We start from the raw sequence: 19272 nt of genomic DNA, 5'->3' as shown, positions 1-19272 counted from the left end.
ATATGGCGGACGCGCTGACCAACGGACCAACCTGCTCAATGCGGAGTCTATGTATATATGTCTATGGATGTGATGATGATGATGATGATGATGATGATGATGATGATGATGATGATGTGATGATGATGATGATGATGTGATGATCATGATGAGATGATGATGATGATGACGATGATGATGATAATGTGATGATGATGATGATGATGGTGATCATGATGATGATCATGATCATCATCATGATCATGATGAGATGATGATGATGTGATGATGGTGATGATGATGACGATGATGATGATGTGATGATGATGATGATGATGATGTGATGATCATGATGAGATGATGATGATGATGACGATGATGATGATGTGATGATGATGATGATGATGGTGATCATGATGATGATCATGATCATCATCATGATCATGATGAGATGATGATGATGTGATGATGATGATGATGATGATGTGATGATGATGATGATGATGATGATGATGATGATGATCATGATGAGATGATGATGATGATGATGTGATGATGATGATGATGTGATGATGATGATGATGATGATGATGTGATGATGATGATGATGATGTGATGATGATGATGATGATGTGATGATGATGATGATGATGATGATGTGATGATGATGATGATGATGATGATGATGATGATGATGATGATGATGTGATGATGATGATGATGATGATGATGATGTGATGATGATGATGATGATGATGATGATGATGATGATGTGATGATGATGATGTGATGATGATGATGAGATGATGATGTGATGATGATGATGATGATGATGATGATGATGATGGATACATACATCATAGTAGAACCCTTAAAGCTCACCAGTGCATTCACAGAACGTCTCATTGAGCGTTTTTAGAGCCAAGCTAGTTATTTATTCATGCCTCCTCTTCATGTGCTGTGTTGTTATATTCTGAGCTTCTCTCTGAAACTAAAGACTGACAGCAGTAACTGAGTCTGACTGAGGTGGTTTGATCCAGTGAGGAGGAAGAGGAGATGAATAAACAGAGACACAAAAACACTCCAGAGTTCAAACTCACACTGAACAAACCTTTATTCTTTAGACATTCTGACAAAATCAAAATATTATTGTAAGCATGATTTGATTTAATTCTGTTTTTTATTCAAGTAAAGGTGATTGTTGCTGTTGAACCTGCATCCTGTCAGAGTTGTTGCTTTAATAATCTTTTTTATATTCTCATTAAATGTTTGCAGACAAAGAGAAGCTTTGACTCGTCGTTTCAAACTGTTAATCCTTTAATCAGTGTTTGTTGTCCTGTTGTTATTGTCCTTCTCAGCATCAACATGATTATTATTATTAATTATCTGACACCAGTAAGATAATAAATAACATTAAAGCCCACACTGCCTGTAATCAGTGGTGGAATGTAACTTATTACATTTACTCAAGAACTGTACTTCACTACAATATTAAGGTAGTTTTACTTTACTTGAATATTTCCTTTATATGTCACTTTATACTTGTAATCCACTACATTTTAAATTCAACACAAGTTACTTTCCCGGTTGATATTTAACATGAAAAAAATCAATTCAATGTGTTGATTTGTATTTGGTTCCCTGTCATTTTATTCTATATATAGAAATATAAATGAACTCTGTAACTTCAGTACTTTTGAGTGAAATTCTCCACGTCAGCAGTGTTTGCATTACTGCTGGAAAACCTGTTTATATGTCTGGATCGATACAGATGTTCACATCTGCACTGGCTAACCAAACATGGATCAACACTTGGAGGGACAAAGTGCGTCTCTCTGCAAATAGATATGAGACATAAATATATATAACCTGTTGATACATATTAAAGCATAATATGGCAAGAAATGACAGAGAAACTCCATTTTATGGGATGTCAAAATTCGGGGAAGAAAAATAATGAATACGATAGCATGTCGTATTCTGTCATAAGAAGTCAAATTTTGAAATGCCTAAAATTACTTCATTATAGTCTGTTGATATATATTAGGGTATACTTTGCACAGAAATGACAGAAAATGTTATGTAATGGGACGTCTAGAAGTTGCACAAAAACAAAAAAGTCATACCTTTTTTGTCAAAAATGGTAAAAATTTAAAATGCCTAAAAATTCTAAAAATGTCTTTATTAAAGTCTGTTGATACATGTAGTAGGGTGGCTTTTTCATAAATGACGATAAAAACACCATATTTTGAGATGTACAAAATTTGACAAAAATAATAATTTATAGTAAGTGGAAAATATATAAATTGACTTTTTTGTGAAGACAGAGAACATGTTTTACAAATATTGTCACAACAGCCACATGTTACACTGCTGCATTCAGAGAAACACACACTAGTGAAGGATAGGGTCATTTAGCTTAGCTTAGCTGTAACTGTGTTACAATTATTATTTGATAAAACTTCAGTGACCTTGCAGAAGAGCTGTTCAACAAACATTTAAGGCTCCCTTCCTCTATTGAGCTGCAGGTCAAGAGAGCACATCGTGTCCTCATACTGAACCTTTCCACTAAACCAGTCAGAACTAGATCAGGGTTCAGCTGTTTCACTAAATGAAATACGGTGGGTTCTGCTCATTTTCTAGGAGAAAATAAACATCTAAAAAAAATCAGGTTTATAGAGCTTCATGCTCCAAATGTCACTGTGTGATTATTAAATTCAGTATATATAAGCATTATTTAGTGTGCTGACTGTGTTTTTTCAATGTATTCCATTAAATTAATGTGTTTTTAGATATATTTCTTGGCATGTGTGATCATTTCAGCCTATTATTTCAGCTGCAAGATGATGGTGTGAGGCAGAGTTGGGAGAAAATTGATATAAAAACATAATTCAACGTGTTAATGAGACTTCATTTTAATTTTAACCGGTACATGAGAATATTGGTATAAAAACAGACAAATAATGCTTTAGACATATATGAGCTGCTGTTTCTTCTCCTCTCTTGGTTCATTAATTCAGGACAAAGAACAATTTGAGGGATGATGTGGTTTCCAGCTGGACATTTTCCGTTTAATTCAACTGTAAAAATGTTCATTTCAGCATCAAAAGATTCACATAAAACATTGAGCCTATCCCAAAGAGTTTCCTACCTGTGACAGTGAGGGAGTCGCAGGAGGCTTTAAGAGAACAGACCAACACCAGGAACTTTAACCCGACTGCACAATGAACAATCTATTTTTATTGAAGGCTTAAAACAATCTTATGATGCGGATATTAAAAAGAAAAAAGGCTACTAATAATGTTCTAACAACTTTTATTTTTTCTTAAAAACTACCACTCAGAGAAAAAGATTTCCTGCCTTAGTTTCACCACTAGGGTTTCTCTCCAGTGTGAACCCATTGGTGTTTTTTAAGGCTAGAACTCTGAGAAAAGGTTTTCCCACATTGGTCACACCAGTACGGTTTCTCTCCAGTGTGAACCCGTTGGTGTCTTTCAAGGTTAGAACTCCTAGAAAAGGTTTTCCCACATTGGTCACACCAGTACGGTTTCTCTCCAGTGTGAACCCGTTGGTGTCTTTCAAGGTGAGAACTCCGAGGATAGGTTTTTCCACATCGGTCACAGCCGTAAGGTCTCTCTCCAGAGTGGATGCGTTGATGCATTTTCAGGCTGTGTAGTCGACTGAAAGCATTCCCACATTGGTCACAGCCGTAGGGTTTCTCTCCAGTGTGGATGCGTTGATGACTTCTCAGGCTCTGTAGTTGACTGAAAGCATTCCCACACTGGTCACAGCTGTAAGGTTTCTCTCCAGTATGGATGCGTTGATGGTTTCTCAGGCTCTGTTTTTCATTGAAAGTCTTCCCACACTGGTCACAGCTGTAAGGTCTCTCTCCAGTATGGATGCGTTGATGGTTTCTCAGGCTCTGTTTTTCATTGAAAGTCTTCCCACATTGGTCACAGCTGTAAGGTCTCTCTCCAGTATGGATGCGGAGATGAACCTTTAAACCTCCAGCTGTTGAGTAGGTTTTGTCACAGAGCTGACAGTGGTGCCGTTTGAGTCTCTCTCTTCCTTCCTGTTTCAACAGACAGACAGAAAGAGAGACACGGTGGTGAGATGCCATGGTGGAGTAAGCAATTTATAACCATAAATAATATTTAGAGCACGTCTGTACAACATAACCCTTAATGTTCAAGAGTGAACAGGTGTTACCACCTGCAGGGTTAGACTCCACACAGAAAATGTGTTTGTTATAGCAGTGGCAGAGTGAATTGTTGGCCATCGTCATCATCATCTCAACTTCTGCTTTTTTCTCTTTCTCACTTCTAATCAAAAAACACCACAACAACGGTTGTTTCATATAAATAAACTTCAGGTCTGTCCCCGCCCATCATGACGTCTTCAAGTTGTGAAATACGTTAACCTGAGGTACTTTATTTTGAAAATATACCGGATGTTTTATTTTGTGTCTGTGCACGACTTCCTGTGCCGAACGATCTGCTCTGTGCTGAATTTATCACGTGGAGGGCTGGAAAATGACCAATCATAAGAGGCCCAGGGTCAGCCTTGGCCCCGCCCCCAATGTGTCAAAAGTCCTCGCTCCGCGCGAGCAGAGCTCCACCGTGAGCGAGCACGGAGGAGAATCTGCTTCACTCGGTTGCTGAATATGTGCTCAAAGATCAAAAAAATGCGCGCGGCAGTTGAAATCTGCGCGCGTGAAACAAAATAAATGCGCGTGCAGATGTGTTATCGCTCGCGCAACTTTTGACTCAAATATGACGCCATACGGTAACGGAGATGACACAACTTGGTTATATTCCAACTAAAGCTGGAAATCTTGATTACACATTGAAACAAAGATATTTAAATCTCTCCATATTACTTCATGATGTCCCTGGAAAGTGGCTTTTGTCAGGTGTTTACAGATAAAGTTGGCAATATATAAAAAATATCTGCTATAAATATGTGCTTATTAGTAACACTTTATTTTGAAATTCACATTTCTGGTGGGCAAGCAGCGTTTTAACGTCGACTAAATTACTGCTGCCTTACAATGGACAACATGCATCAGTGCAATGCATTGTGGGAGCAGTGAGCCTCATTGTTCTCTGTGAGGATTCTCCTGAGGACTCATGAAACAACAACAGATGCTGCATCCCAAAGCCCTTAATTTTCGCCTCCTCTATCCTCTGTCCTCGCTTGAACCGGAAGTTCTTTCGCGGGCGCCATCTTTAAGACCGTCCCAAAGCTCTTATTTGTGATCGGAGGATAGAGGATAGAGGATAGAGGAGGCATTTCGGAGGAGGCACAAGCGAGGATACACGAGAGAATCCTATGCGGAAGTCTTTTAGCGGTGGCCCCGCCCCCTGACTTATTGAATAGACGCAGCAGCTGATCGGACTGATGTTATACATCAACATCGCTGTAGTTTGATACCGGAGTGAAGACAGATCACAGATTAAACTAAAGTGTGTCACCACAAGTTTTATATTTTATTTATATGATTCACCATGTAATTAAAATCTGTTTTATTGTGACTCTGAACAACAAAAACACCACAAACATATTTCTACATTTATAATAAATTAAGAGAAACATCGCTCTAGAAGTTATTTTCCTTTTTCCTTTTTTTCCTTTTCGTGATCTGTTTTTTCCACCGTACAGATTTATTATGGATATTATTAAAGTAAAAAAAAAAAAAACAGTAGAGAGTCTGAGAGTCTGTCAGCAAGAAACACTTTTACATTGTTTGTCATTTTCATCAGTCCCACGCGAGGCTGATCATTACTGAGTGACATAATTTACATTTTACCTTCATCATCTAACCTAATAAAATATTGGCCGGTGTTCAGCGGACACAATCATGTTCTGGTATATTAAATAATTAATTTATCACCAGGATCGTCTACTACGACGGCGTATTAGGGCAATATACGAAATAAATAAATAAATAAATAGGAACCCAGGGGAGAGGGACCCAGCCACCATGGCATGATTAAAAACAGATAACATGAGGTGATGTTCCGACATCACCACATTTCATTCCTTTCTACCTGCGGGATGTCTCTTCTTCTCCATCACTCGCTCTGTTTAAGGTGTTTTATCAGAGTGATCCGACTGACGCTCCCTCCTCCTCGCGTTCACACGGAGCGCTGTCTCTCTTTCAGACCTCCTCTGCTTCTTGTTGACAGTTACAGTGTAACGGTCGTCTAAACTTTTTTCACAGCAGCAGGTTTATTGTTCCCAGCCTTCATTCCTCACGGTCATCCTCATGTGATGCGTCTTTACGCTGCCATGGAGCCGGGTTTATGGAATCTTTATTCATCTTTTTGAAGTGTGTGTGTGTGTGTGTGTGTGTGTTTGTCTGTGTGTGTCTGTGTGTGTATGTGTGTGGCACCGGACGGACCCAGTGAGGCATGGACCAGTATTACCCCCCTCCCCCGGGTCCGTATTTTTTTTTTTCATACTTGGCCCTAATAGTTGTCCTAATACAGCAGCAAATAATAATTAATAAATTATATAAAGACATTCCCGTGCCCCTGAGCTGGACACAGTTCACAGTATAAATACACAATGGAGGTTGTTATTCATGTGCAGGTGTTTGTTAAACACAGAAAACACTTATTATTATTATTATTATTATTATTATTATTATTATTATCATCAGTGCATGTCTCCAGCTGTTAAAGCGACTGACAGCTGATCCAGCTGTGATCTGCTGCCGCCGTCATTAGAAACGGACGTCGCTTCACGTGACGCTCCGGAGGGAAGGACGTCCCATTTGTCTTAAATCGTTTCTCCTCTCCTCGCTTCCCGAGGAGACGCAAGACGCAAGTGAACGGCGCAAGTGAGGGACGCATAGATGCGAAATAAGGGCTTTGGCACGCAGCCAGAGTCTCATCAGGATGAAACCAGGGGCCCGTTGCACAAAAGTAGGATTAAGACCTCCAGGATAAGTGAGTGAGCTGGGCTCAAAGAATCCAAAACAACAGCGTCCAGGCTCAGTTGGTTGCACAAAGCCCAATCCAGGATGAGCAGACACGGATTCATCAAGCCAGGTGAAACCTATCCTGGATAAGTGCGCGCTCGCGGCTCCCTCAGATAGACCCCGCCACCGATCACAGATTCACTGATTCACCATGGCGAGTAGATCGGCTTACTTTACCCCGTCGGAGGGAGAAATCCGGATGGAGGCATACGAGGAGGTGAAAGACATTATTAAAAAGAAATGCAACACCGCCACAGTGATAAAGCAAAGAGAAAACACGTGGCAAAGTATTGCTGACTGTCTGAATGCGTAAGTAAACACAACTACACACTCACCGCTCCGCTGAAACCTCACAATTACAATCCAAATAGTTAATTCACATCTCCAAAAACGCAGTTGTACTCTGATTATGAATGAGTTGAATTTTTAATTAAAATGGACTGTAGATATGACTGAAATTGTGTAAATATAACTCCACCAGACTGTATTATTCTTTGATAAATAGATGAGCTAATAAAAGTAATAACTTGTAGGTGAAAGTGTCAGTAAGTGACCCACGGTCACTTCCTGACTTCATTGGATTTCCTTTTGGAATAGATACATTTTCTCTTTTCTTATATTTAGGGTGTATGAGTCTTCATCTGTAAAAAAAAGATAAACAATAGCTACTAATAGGCAACAAATTGCACGCAATATTATTAAATAAATCTAACTACATTACAAGTTGAGTTAATTACTTAACAGGAAGTGCCTGTCAATTAAAAACGGACTAATTCTATTGTGTTGAATTCATTCAAAATTCTCTTGATTTAGAATTACATCCACATAAAGATTATATTTAATGTGATCAAAATAAGTAGATTCTATCTCAAACATTTTTATATTAAAGTTACTTCTTCAACAACTGCCTCAAAATCAAGGACACGTTTATATTTAATACACTTGATCAAATATATTAAGTAAAATGAAATGACTACAGAATAATTTATTACAGTGTCCTTCCCTGGCCACAGAAGACTCTGTGACATCACAGAGGAGTTCTATAGGATTGCAGGTCAGAAAATCTACAAATTACAGGACAACTGTTACCAGTCATAGTAGGATACTCATTACTTTGTGTTACAGGTTTCCCCAATGTCACTGGTGCACTGGACTGCACACACCTCAGCATAAGATCCCCCCCAGGGGCCCATGAGGTGGATTTTGTGAATAGGAAATCATTTCACAGCATTAATGTTCAGGTGAACATAACTTTTTGATATTGTCAATTGATGAACACTGTACATTGCTTGTGATGTGCATTGGTTGGTTTAATAGTCCTCATCTTATGATTTCAGATGGTCTGCTATGCTGACTGTCTGATCAACAGACATGGACTGAGCCAGGCAAAATGGCCTCAGTCCATGACTCCAGAGTCTTTGGGACCTCTGAAATCTCTATCACAAGGTGAGCCACACAACCATTAATAACCACTTGTTACATCATGGCTGTGTCAAGAATGTCACTCTGTTTGAGGTTGTAATGATGAGATTTTGTGTTAACAGGTATTGCCTTAAAGCTCACCAGTGCATAACAGAATTGTCTGGTGTGTTGCTGGGAGACAGGGGGTCTGCCTGCCAGCCTTTTCTCCTGACACCATTCACAGACCCCCAGGAAGCACAGCAGGCCTACAACCATGCCCATGCCAGGACCAGGCCCAGAGTTGAGATGACCTTTGGCCTCCTGAAGGCACACTTTCAGTGTCTTCACTGTCCTCCACAATGTGGCCTGCCTGAGGAAGGAGAGGGCCCCCAGCCATGGACTGGGACAATCCTGCAATCTTCCCTGATGACGACAGTGGTCGGCCAGTGAGGGACCAATATGTGTTAAATTATTTTAGTTAATATGCATGCTTTAAATTTAAGTTAAATATGTCCTGCAGTGGCAGAGGAATTTGTGTGTGTTTTTTTTTTTAATTGATTTGGCCTCTTATGATGATTGTGCTGTATACTGTGTGTACACAAGCTAGCAGGGAGGCTACTGCCTCATTCGTCTGTTCATTCGATGAGTATGGATTTGTCCTGCATTTATTTCAGTGTGCAGACATGCAGGGTGTATTATATTCAGACCTTTGAATGTGTATTTATCCTTGTGTTGTATAATATACTTTGATTCTGTGCTTTCTATCTTGAAGAGTCACTGTGACTTCAGTTTTGAAAGGAGCCGATGGTTTACCTGTTTTGATTTATCCTTATTCAATAAAGGAACATAATGTTACACTTTGTGTATATATTTATTTATATGGGATGTGTATTTTATACGACCGAGTTTTAGGGCCACACTGAGGAAGACAACAAAAGTCATACATTTATGAGACTGATTCTTTCTGCGGAAAAGATGTATTGTCTTGCATCTTTTTAAAGTCCTGATACTTCTTTTTTTAAGATAATTTTTTTGGTATTTTTCATGCTTTATTGAAAGTGACAGATAAAATCATGGCGGCGCCGGCCTTGCGTGCTCGAGCTGCCGGCTCTGCTGGTGCTCGAATAAAACCCGAGGTTTATAAAACAACTGATGGGAAAGTGATTGTGGAGGATGAGCTTCTACACTTCATCTCTGTCAAGATGAGAACAGTGCCACATGATGAAATTGTTTTGTTAGCCGCAAACAATTTCTCCTCCGATTGGATAGAAGAATCCAAGCGGCTTCTGTTCGAACTGTGCCCGACAACGCAACGTTGTGTTAAGCATAAAGGCGCACAGAAAGACGCGAACAATATTAAGGACTGCATGAGACTGCTGAATGAGCGTGGTGAGGACATCCCTAGGTTTGTTTCTTACCACCTGGATGAACTCCCACCTGTCGGCTTTGGCAGCATGGACGCATCGGCGCTACTCAGCAGGCTGGAGCGACTGAGCCAGGAAGTTTCCACTCTGAGAGAGGCGCTCGAAACTCAGGCAAGTGTGAGCATTAACCAGGGAGCGGCTACGGCGGCCCTGGATCGCCGGATGACGGACTTGGAGAGGAGCCATCGCCATGGATCGCCCTGTCGGGCCCATGGGGCTGGTGTTGCTTTATCGGGATCGCAGGAGAGTGAAGTGTTGGGGGCGGCGGAACATGCCCGGCGGCCATCGGGAGTGACGGCGAGCCCCAAACTTCTCTCACCAGCATGGAGTACTGGTGTGGACCAGAAAGGATGGCTGTTCCACAGCAGCAAGGTTCTCTAACTGGCCCTACAGCTGTGGGTGCATGGGAGCAGCAGCCAGGCGGGGCCCAACCCAAATAAATGACAGCGATCAATATTATGTCGTATAATGCGCGTGGACTGCGTGTTGGGCACAGTGCGTCTGACAAAGCGCGCCGCTTTGTAGTTGACAAACTTCTGGAGACTTGTGATGTACTGTGTGTCCAAGAGACCTTTTTACCTAAACAGGACCTAGAGAGACTAAACTCACTGCATCAAGACTTCTATGGGGCGGATGAATCCACTACTGACTTGAGCACCAGGATAATTCATGGTAGAATACCTGGTGGTGTTGCTGCGCTATGGCATAAAAAATATGACCAGCTAGTGAGAGTGGTTAGACTGGGTGTTGATTGGGCCATAGGGATTGAGCTCATGTATGGTGATAAAAACCTAATCATATTGAACATATACACACCATATGAGTGTTCTCTAAATGAGGATGAATATCTTAATAGACTGGCTTGTGTGATGTCCTTCATCCAAGATTATCCTTCTACTTGTATTTATATTGTGGGCGATATGAACGCAGATATTTCCGATGGCAGCTCTTCATTTGCCAAGCACCTAATGCAGTTCTGTTGTGATAGTGGCCTGATCCTCTCAAGTAAGGCGCTTCTGCCTGACAATAGCTACACCTACATTAGTGAGGCTTGGCACTAAACCTCATGGCTTGACCACTGCATCTGCACAGCTGATGCCCATGATTCTGTAGAGGCCATGAGGATTCATTATGAATTTGCCATTTCTGATCATGTGCCTTTTTCCCTTTGTGTAAATCTAGGCAACATACCCACTCTCTTGCCAGTAGATAGCAGTACACATGGGGGGAGAATTGATTGGTGTAACCTCACAGAGGAGGAACTTAATAAATACTATGCCCTGACTGACACCTTGCTGAGTAATATTGAACTACCAAAAGATGCTATTGCATGTTGCAATATCAACTGTAAGAGTCCCCAACATGCTACTGAACTATGCTCTCTGTATGACAATATTGTGAGATCCCTCCTTGTCTCATGCAGGCCTCTGTATAAGACCAAACCACACAAAGCCAAACCAGGCTGGAACGAGTATGTGGGAGAGCTTCATGCTGAGGCTAGGAGGGCTTTCAAGGTATGGGTTGAGTCAGGCAGACAAAAATATGGCCCCTTATTTGATTATAAGAAACAAGCACATGCAAGTTTTAAATATGCTCTACGCTTCATCAAGAGGAATGAAAATACAATGAGGTCTGACTCTCTTGCAAGGAAGCTACAAAACAATAGTCCTAATGATTTCTGGAAAGAAATTAAACAAATGAGTAATTGTAAAACTTCACTACCAACCAATATTGATGGTGTATGCGGCTCAGAGGAAATTTCTCAGTTATGGAGGAAACATTACAATGAGCTTTTCAACTGTGTCAAGAGTAACACCTTCACAGTGGGCAACATTGACACTAAAGAACATGTGTCCATCTCCTCACAAGAAGTATATAATGCAATTATGATGTTAAAAGACAATAAAGCATGTGGTATGGATAAGATATCAGCGGAGCATCTTAAACTTGCAAGCAGAAAACTCTGTCCCCTCATTGCCACGTGTTTTACGGGGTTTTTAGTTCATGGTATTTTACCAGATTCCATTTTATCTGTTCTATTAATGCCTATTATTAAAGACAAATCTGGGAAAATCAACAGTTCGGATAACTACCGGCCCATAGCCCTGGCCAGCATCTTATCCAAGGTTTTGGAGCGGACTATATTGAATAAGCTGGAACAGTTTATCCTGACTTCTGATAACCAGTTTGGTTTTAAACCTAAACATGGCACAGATACGTGCATTTTTGCTCTTAAAGAGATCTTAGATTTGTATAACAGACATAATACCACAATTTTTATGTGTTTTATTGATGCCTCTAAGGCCTTTGATCGGGTGAACCATGAAAAATTATTTTATAAGTTGCAAAATAGAGGGGTCCCCACATCTCTTATAAGAATCCTGGTTTTTTGGTATTCACATCAGTGTATGTATGTTAAATGGGGTGATTCTACATCTGCTCCTTTTAAAGTATGCAATGGAGTTAGGCAGGGGAGCATCCTATCTCCCTTCCTTTTTAATATTTACATGGACGAGCTATCCAACCAGCTAAATAGCTGCAGAACAGGATGTATGGTTGGTGACACCATTGTAAACCATCTGATGTATGCGGATGATCTGGTTATCCTGTGTCCATGTAGTGCTGGCCTCCAGCAGTTACTCAGAGTATGTTCGCAATATGGCTCTGACTTTGATACTAAATACAATGGTAAAAAGAGCATTATTATGATAGTCAGAAGCAAGGAAGACAATAAATTGTCATTTCCTGTCTTCTCTCTCTCAGACACTGTCCTTAAAACGTGTGAAGAGGTCAAATACTTAGGACATCATTTGACTGATGACCTGTCTGATGATAGGGACATTCAAAGACAGTGCCGCATGATGTATGCACATGCCAACATGTTGAAACGTAAATTCTGTATGTGCTCATTGTCTGTGAAGATCACTCTTTTTAAAACTTTCTGCACCCCAATGTATACTGCTCACTTGTGGCGGCACTACAAAAATAGCAGTATCCAGAGACTCAAGGTGGCATTTAATGATGGCTTGAGGATGCTGCTTAATGTACCAAGAGGGAGCAGTGCTAGCCAAATGTTTGTGAGTGCTGGTGTGTCCACATGTCCTGCTGTACTCAGGAACCTCATGTTCAGCTTCATGTGTAGACTTTCTCAGTCACCAAATAGCATCATTTCTGTGCTGGCAAACCCTGCCATGAGTACGGTCAGGCTCACCTCAAGGCTTTGGAAGCACTGGCGTTTTAGCCTATATGTAAATATTTGATATTGAATATCTGTCTGTCTCTCTATCCTTTTTGTTTCTGTCTTGTTGATTTTTTATTTTATTTTTTATCATTGTGTTTTATTCTATTGTTATATGGACCGCCCCTGTGTCCGAAATAAAGTGTTGATTGATTGATTGATTGAAAAAGGGAGTGACAGAGGGGAGGACATGCGGCAAAGGGAGCAGAGGCTGGATTCGAACCCTGCTCCACCGCAGCAAGGACTCAGCCTTAATGGTAACGTTCTGCCAGTGTGAGCCACCGGGACACCCAGAAGTCCTGATACTTGTGACAATGTGATGCTGGCTGATGTGCCAAAAGATGAAGTATCTCCTTGTTGGTGAAACCTATTCTGAAGTACAATTCCACAAAAAGCTCCACGGCCCTCATTTTAACAACTCTCCTCCTCTAAAACAAGTTAAATTAATAATCTGTCATTTTATATGTAGCCTTATAGTCTATGGGAAACTGTAAATTATCTAATGATTGCAACATCATCTAAAATAATTAATTATCCAAAATGATTGAAATGAATGATCACAAACGTTTAAATAATGACAGTGGGTCTAGTTCTATGTGATAACAATGTGTAAAGGACAGTGAAATAACTATTGGTTTCCGTTTGTGGTGACTGCTGACTGAGATAAGGGATGAGATTAAATAGATCCTGGAACATAGCCTGGTCTGGGGCAGGTTTGCGCCACAGACTAAATCTCCATGGTAATTTATACCATAACATATCCTACTGCCCCCTATCCTGCTTTTGTGCAACCGGATCATGGATAAGTTGAGCCAGGATAACCAACATATCCCGGCTTAATCCCTTATCCTAGTTTTGTGCAACAGGCCCCAGGAAACACTAAATACTCAAAGATTGTTTCAGCATCAAGAAGAAACCTGCAGCGGTTCAAACTGATGATTTTACTCTTTATTGGTTTCATTAATATTCACACATGTATGTGTCTAAGTTCTGTCTGCACCAACTTACATTCACACAAACAAATCACCGTTTTTATCTGCAGGGAGCAGAGAAGAGTCTGATTCTGATAAAGTTACACAGAGAAGGAAAAGTTCAATAAACTACTTTTGATTTAACGGGAAAAGAAACTAAACCTGGAGCTTTTTAGAGCTGATTGATCTGAATCTGATCAGAACAGAGACCCCCCTCCCCCCCCCCCCCCTCCCCCTCCCGAATACACAAAGAAGCGGCGGGAAAATATCGCGGAAGTATTAAATGTGTCCCACTCATTTGTACATGAAGCCAGAAAACACGGAGACAACAGAATAAAGTCTGACCTGAACATCGGTGCTATCAGAGCCTGCTGCTGGTCTACTGGAGTCCTCCGGGTCCTGGTTCTGCTCCATTCCGCTGTGTGCTGCCGGTCCTGGTCCTGGTTTCCGTCTGAAGAGGACTCTGTTGTGTTGCTGGGTGACTCTATGCCCCGCCCCCCGCAGCTTCTCATTGGCTGAGCCATGAAACGCTGATCATCCAATCAGAGCAAACTATTTCTATTTCATGGACTTTTAACTCTTTGGAGTTTGGGGCTATTTTGACATTATTTATGTCTATTTTTTCAGCACAACCTCACCTATATGACTTACTGCATCAACATTTTGAAAACACGCAAAAAACATACAAAACAACAAAACAAATAAAGAAACAAATAAAAACACAAAAACACACAAAAAAATTACAATAAACAAATAAAACAAACAAAAAATACAAAAACACAAAAATTAAAAAAACGTACAATAAATATTAAAAACACACGTATAAATACACATAAAATGCACAAAAATCACAAAAAACCTTGAACATAAAAGAATACATGAAATCAATATATATCAATAATAAAAGGCTGAATGCACACTGCAGAATTAGAAAATATCTATGAAAAAATGGAAAATAACACTTTACACTTGGTCGAGGTGTTTTTTTTTTTTTACCATTGCTGAAAAAGGGTTGATGCATTAAATTGGACATGGAAACTTGTGGAAAAGCCAAAACTTTAGAGTTCAGCTGACAGCAGGGAAACATGCTGCTGAACGTTTTTAGGTTAAAAAAAAAATCCTTCCATAGACTCCAGATTGTCCAGAATTCAGCTGCCAGACTTTTAACCACAACCAAGAAATATGATCACATCACTCCTGTTTTATTGTCCTTACACTGGCTCCTAGTATGTTTTAGAATTGATTTTAAGATTTTACTGATTACTTTTAAGGCCCTTCATGGCCTCACTCCCTGCTACATATCTGACCTCTTAACACCTACACACCAGTCTGTACTTTGAGACCCTCAGAGGTCTCCTGACTGTTCCAGAGGCTGAAAACAAAGGGGGACAGAGTGTTGGCAGTCAGGGCCCCGAGGCTCTGGAACAACCCGAGGTTATAATAGTTTTGGATTTTTCATTACTTTTAGTTTTAATTTTGTTGTGATTTTTTGTTTTCAAATTCATTTAGTTTTAGTTAGTTTATAGAGTGAGGTTGCTAGTTTTATTTTAACTTTTATTAGTTTTAGTGTTAGTTTTAGTTTTTTTGTAGTGTGCTATGTGTTGGGTGGCAGATTCAAAGAGGTCATAATAAATGTTGCCTTTCGTTCCTTTGGTTTATCCATCTTAGTCCCAATAAAGTTATTAACTCTTACAGTTCTAGGTGTATTGAATTCAGGTTTGAGTATAGACATCACAGTCTAAATAAACATATTTACCAATGTGTTGCATGTTCTAATAGAAACACTGAATTATGTATGAAACTGTATTGTATGTAACCATACAATACAGTTTCAGTTAGTTATTGTTTTTTTTAAACTCTTGTTTTGTTTTTGTTTTTTTTCAGTTTACGAAAATGTTTTTTCAATTCTACTTTTCATTATTTCGTTAGTTGTCGTTAACTATAATAACCTTGGAACAACCTGCCTGAGGAAATCAGGTCGGCTGAGTCAGTGATCTCTTTTAAATCTCTTCTTAAAACAGACTTTTATCAGAGAGCCTTTCCTGGTTTGACCTGAACTTTACCTTCCCTTCAACTGTCTTTGAACTGCACAGAACTATGTCATTCTCTAACATTATCTTTGTTTTTTGTTTCATGTCTGTTTTTAACTTGTGTTTGTAAAGAACTATGTAGAATGTGTTGTGAAAAGTTGTTGTTGTTGTGATGATGATGATGATGATGATGATGTGATGATGATGATGATGATGATGATGATGAGATGATGTGATGATGATGATGATGATGATGATGATGTGATGATGATGTGATGATGATGATGATGATGATGATGATGAGATGATGTGATGATGATGATGAAGATGATGATGATGATGATGTGATGATGATGATGATGATGATGATGATGTGATGATGATGATGATGATGATGATGATGATGAGATGATGTAATGATGATGATGATGATGATGATGATGATGATGATGATGTAGATGATGATGATGATGATGTAGATGATGATGATGATGATGATGATGATGATGATGATGATGATGATGTGATGATGTGGATGATGATGATGATGATGATGATGATGATGATGATGATGATGATGTGGATGATGATGATGATGATGATGATGATGTGATGATGATGATGATGATGATGATGATGTGATGAGATGATGATGATGATGACGATGATGATGATGGATACATACATCATAGTAGAACCCTTAAAGCTCACCAGTGCATTCACAGAACGTCTCATTGAGCGTTTTTAGAGCCAAGCTAGTTATTTCTTCATGCCTCCTCTTCATGTGCTGTGTTGTTATATTCTGAGCTTCTCTCTGAAACTAAAGACTGACAGCAGTAACTGAGTCTGACTGAGGTGGTTTGATCCAGTGAGGAGGAAGAGGAGATGAATAAACAGAGACACAAAAACACTCCAGAGTTCAAACTCTCACTGAACAAACCTTTATTCTTTAGACATTCTGACAAAATCAAAATATTATTGTAAACATGATTTGATTTAATTCTGTTTTTTATTCAAGTAAAGGTGATTGTTGCTGTTGAACCTGCATCCTGTCAGAGTTGTTGCTTTAATAATCTTCTTTTTTATATTCTCATTAAATGTTTGCAGACAAAGAGAAGCTTTGACTCGTCGTTTCAAACTGTTAATCCTTTAATCAGTGTTTGTTGTCCTGTTGTTATTGTCCTTCTCAGCATCAACATGATTATTATTATTAATTATCTGACACCAGTAAGATAATAAATAACATTGAAGCCCACACAGCCTGTAATCAGTGGTGGAATGTAACTTATTACATTTACTCAAGAACTGTACTTCACTACAATATTAAGGTAGTTTTACTTTACTTGAATATTTCCTTTATATGTCACTTTATACTTGTAATCCACTACATTTTAAATTCAACGATAGTTACTTTCGCGGTTGATATTTAACATGAAAAAAATCAATTCAATGTGTTGATTTGTATTTGGTTTCCTGTAATTTTAATCTATATCTAGACATATATATGAACTCTGTAACTTCAGTACTTTTGAGTTAAATTCTCCACGTCAGCAGTGTTTGCATTACTGCTGGAAAACCTGTTTATATGTCTGGATCGATACAGATGTTCACATCTGCACTGGCTAACCAAACATGGATCAACACTTGGAGGGACAAAGTGCGTCTCTCTGCAAATAGACATGAGACATAAATATATATAACCTGTTGATACATATTAAAGCATAATATGGCAAGAAATGACAGAAAAACTCCATTTTATGGGATGTCAAAATTCGGGGAAGATAAATAATGAATACTATAGCATGTCGTATTCTGTCAAAAGTGTTCGAATTTTAAAATTCCTAAAAATGACTTCATTATAGTCTTTTGATACATATTAGGGTATAGTTTGCACAGAAATGCCAGAAAATGGTATATAATGGGACGTCCAGAAATTGCACAAAAACACAAAAGTCATACCTATTTTGGTCAAAAGTGGTTACATTTTAAAATGCCTAAAAATGTATTTGTGGCTTTTTCATGAATGACAAAAAAACAGCATATTTTGGGATGTAAAAAATATGAAAAAATAATAATTTATAGTAAGATGAAAAAATATAAAATTACTTTTTGGTGAAGGCAGAGAACATGTTTTACACATATTGTCACAACAGCCACATGTTACACTGCTGCATTCAGAGAAACACACACTAGTGGAGGCTAGGGTCATTTAGCTTAGCTTAGCTGTAACTGTGTTAAAACTATTATTTGTTAAAACTTCAGTGACTTTGCAGAAGAGCTGTTCAACAAACATTTAAGGCTCCCTTCCTCTATTGAGCTGCAGGTCAAGAGAGCACATCGTGTCCTCATACTGAACCTTTCCACTAAACCAGTCAGAACTAGATCAGGGTTCAGCTGTTTCAGTAAATGAAATACGGTGGGTTCTGCTCATTTTCTAGAAGAAAATAAACATCTAAACAAATCAGGTTTATAGAGCTTCATGCTCCAAATGTCACTGTGTGATTATTAAATTCAGTATATAGAAGCATTGTTTAGTGTCCAGACTGTGTTTTTTCAATGTATTCCATTAAATTAATGTGTTTTTAGATATATTTCTTGGCATGTTTGATCATTTCAGCCTATCCTTTCAGCTGCAAGATGATGGTGTGTGGCAGAGATGGGAGAAAATTGATATAAAAACATAATTCAACGTGTTAATGAGACTTAATTTTATTTTTAACCGGTACATGAGGATATTGGTATAAAAACACACAAATAATGCTTTAGACATGCATGAGCTGCTGTTTCTTCTCCTCTCTTGGTTCATTAATTCAGGACAAAGAACAATTTGAGGGATGATGTGGTTTCCAGCTGGACATTTTCTGTTTAATTCAACTGTAAAAATGTTCAGTTCAGCATCAAAAGTTTCACATAAAACATTGAGCCTATCCCAAAGAGTTTCCTACCTGCGACAGTGAGGGAGTCGCAGGAGGCTTTAAGAGAACAGACCAACACCAGGAACTTTAATCCGACTGCACAATGAGCAATCTGTTTTTATTGAAGGCTTAAAACAATATTATGATGTGGATATTAAAAAGAAAAAAGGGTACGAATAATGCTCTAACAACTTTTATTTTTTCTAAAAAACTACCATCCAGAGAAAAAGTTTTCCTGCCTTAGTCACACCACTAGGGTTTCTCTCCAGTGTGAACCCGTTGGTGAGTTTTAAGGTTAGAACTCTGAAAAAAGGTTTTCCCACATTGGT

The sequence above is a fragment of the Centropristis striata genome, chromosome 17 (assembly GCF_030273125.1).
Source record: "Centropristis striata isolate RG_2023a ecotype Rhode Island chromosome 17, C.striata_1.0, whole genome shotgun sequence".
Taxonomy (NCBI): Eukaryota; Metazoa; Chordata; class Actinopteri; order Perciformes; family Serranidae; genus Centropristis; species Centropristis striata.
The sequence above is the reverse complement of the archived record's forward strand: the minus strand, read 5'-3'. Positions refer to the sequence as shown.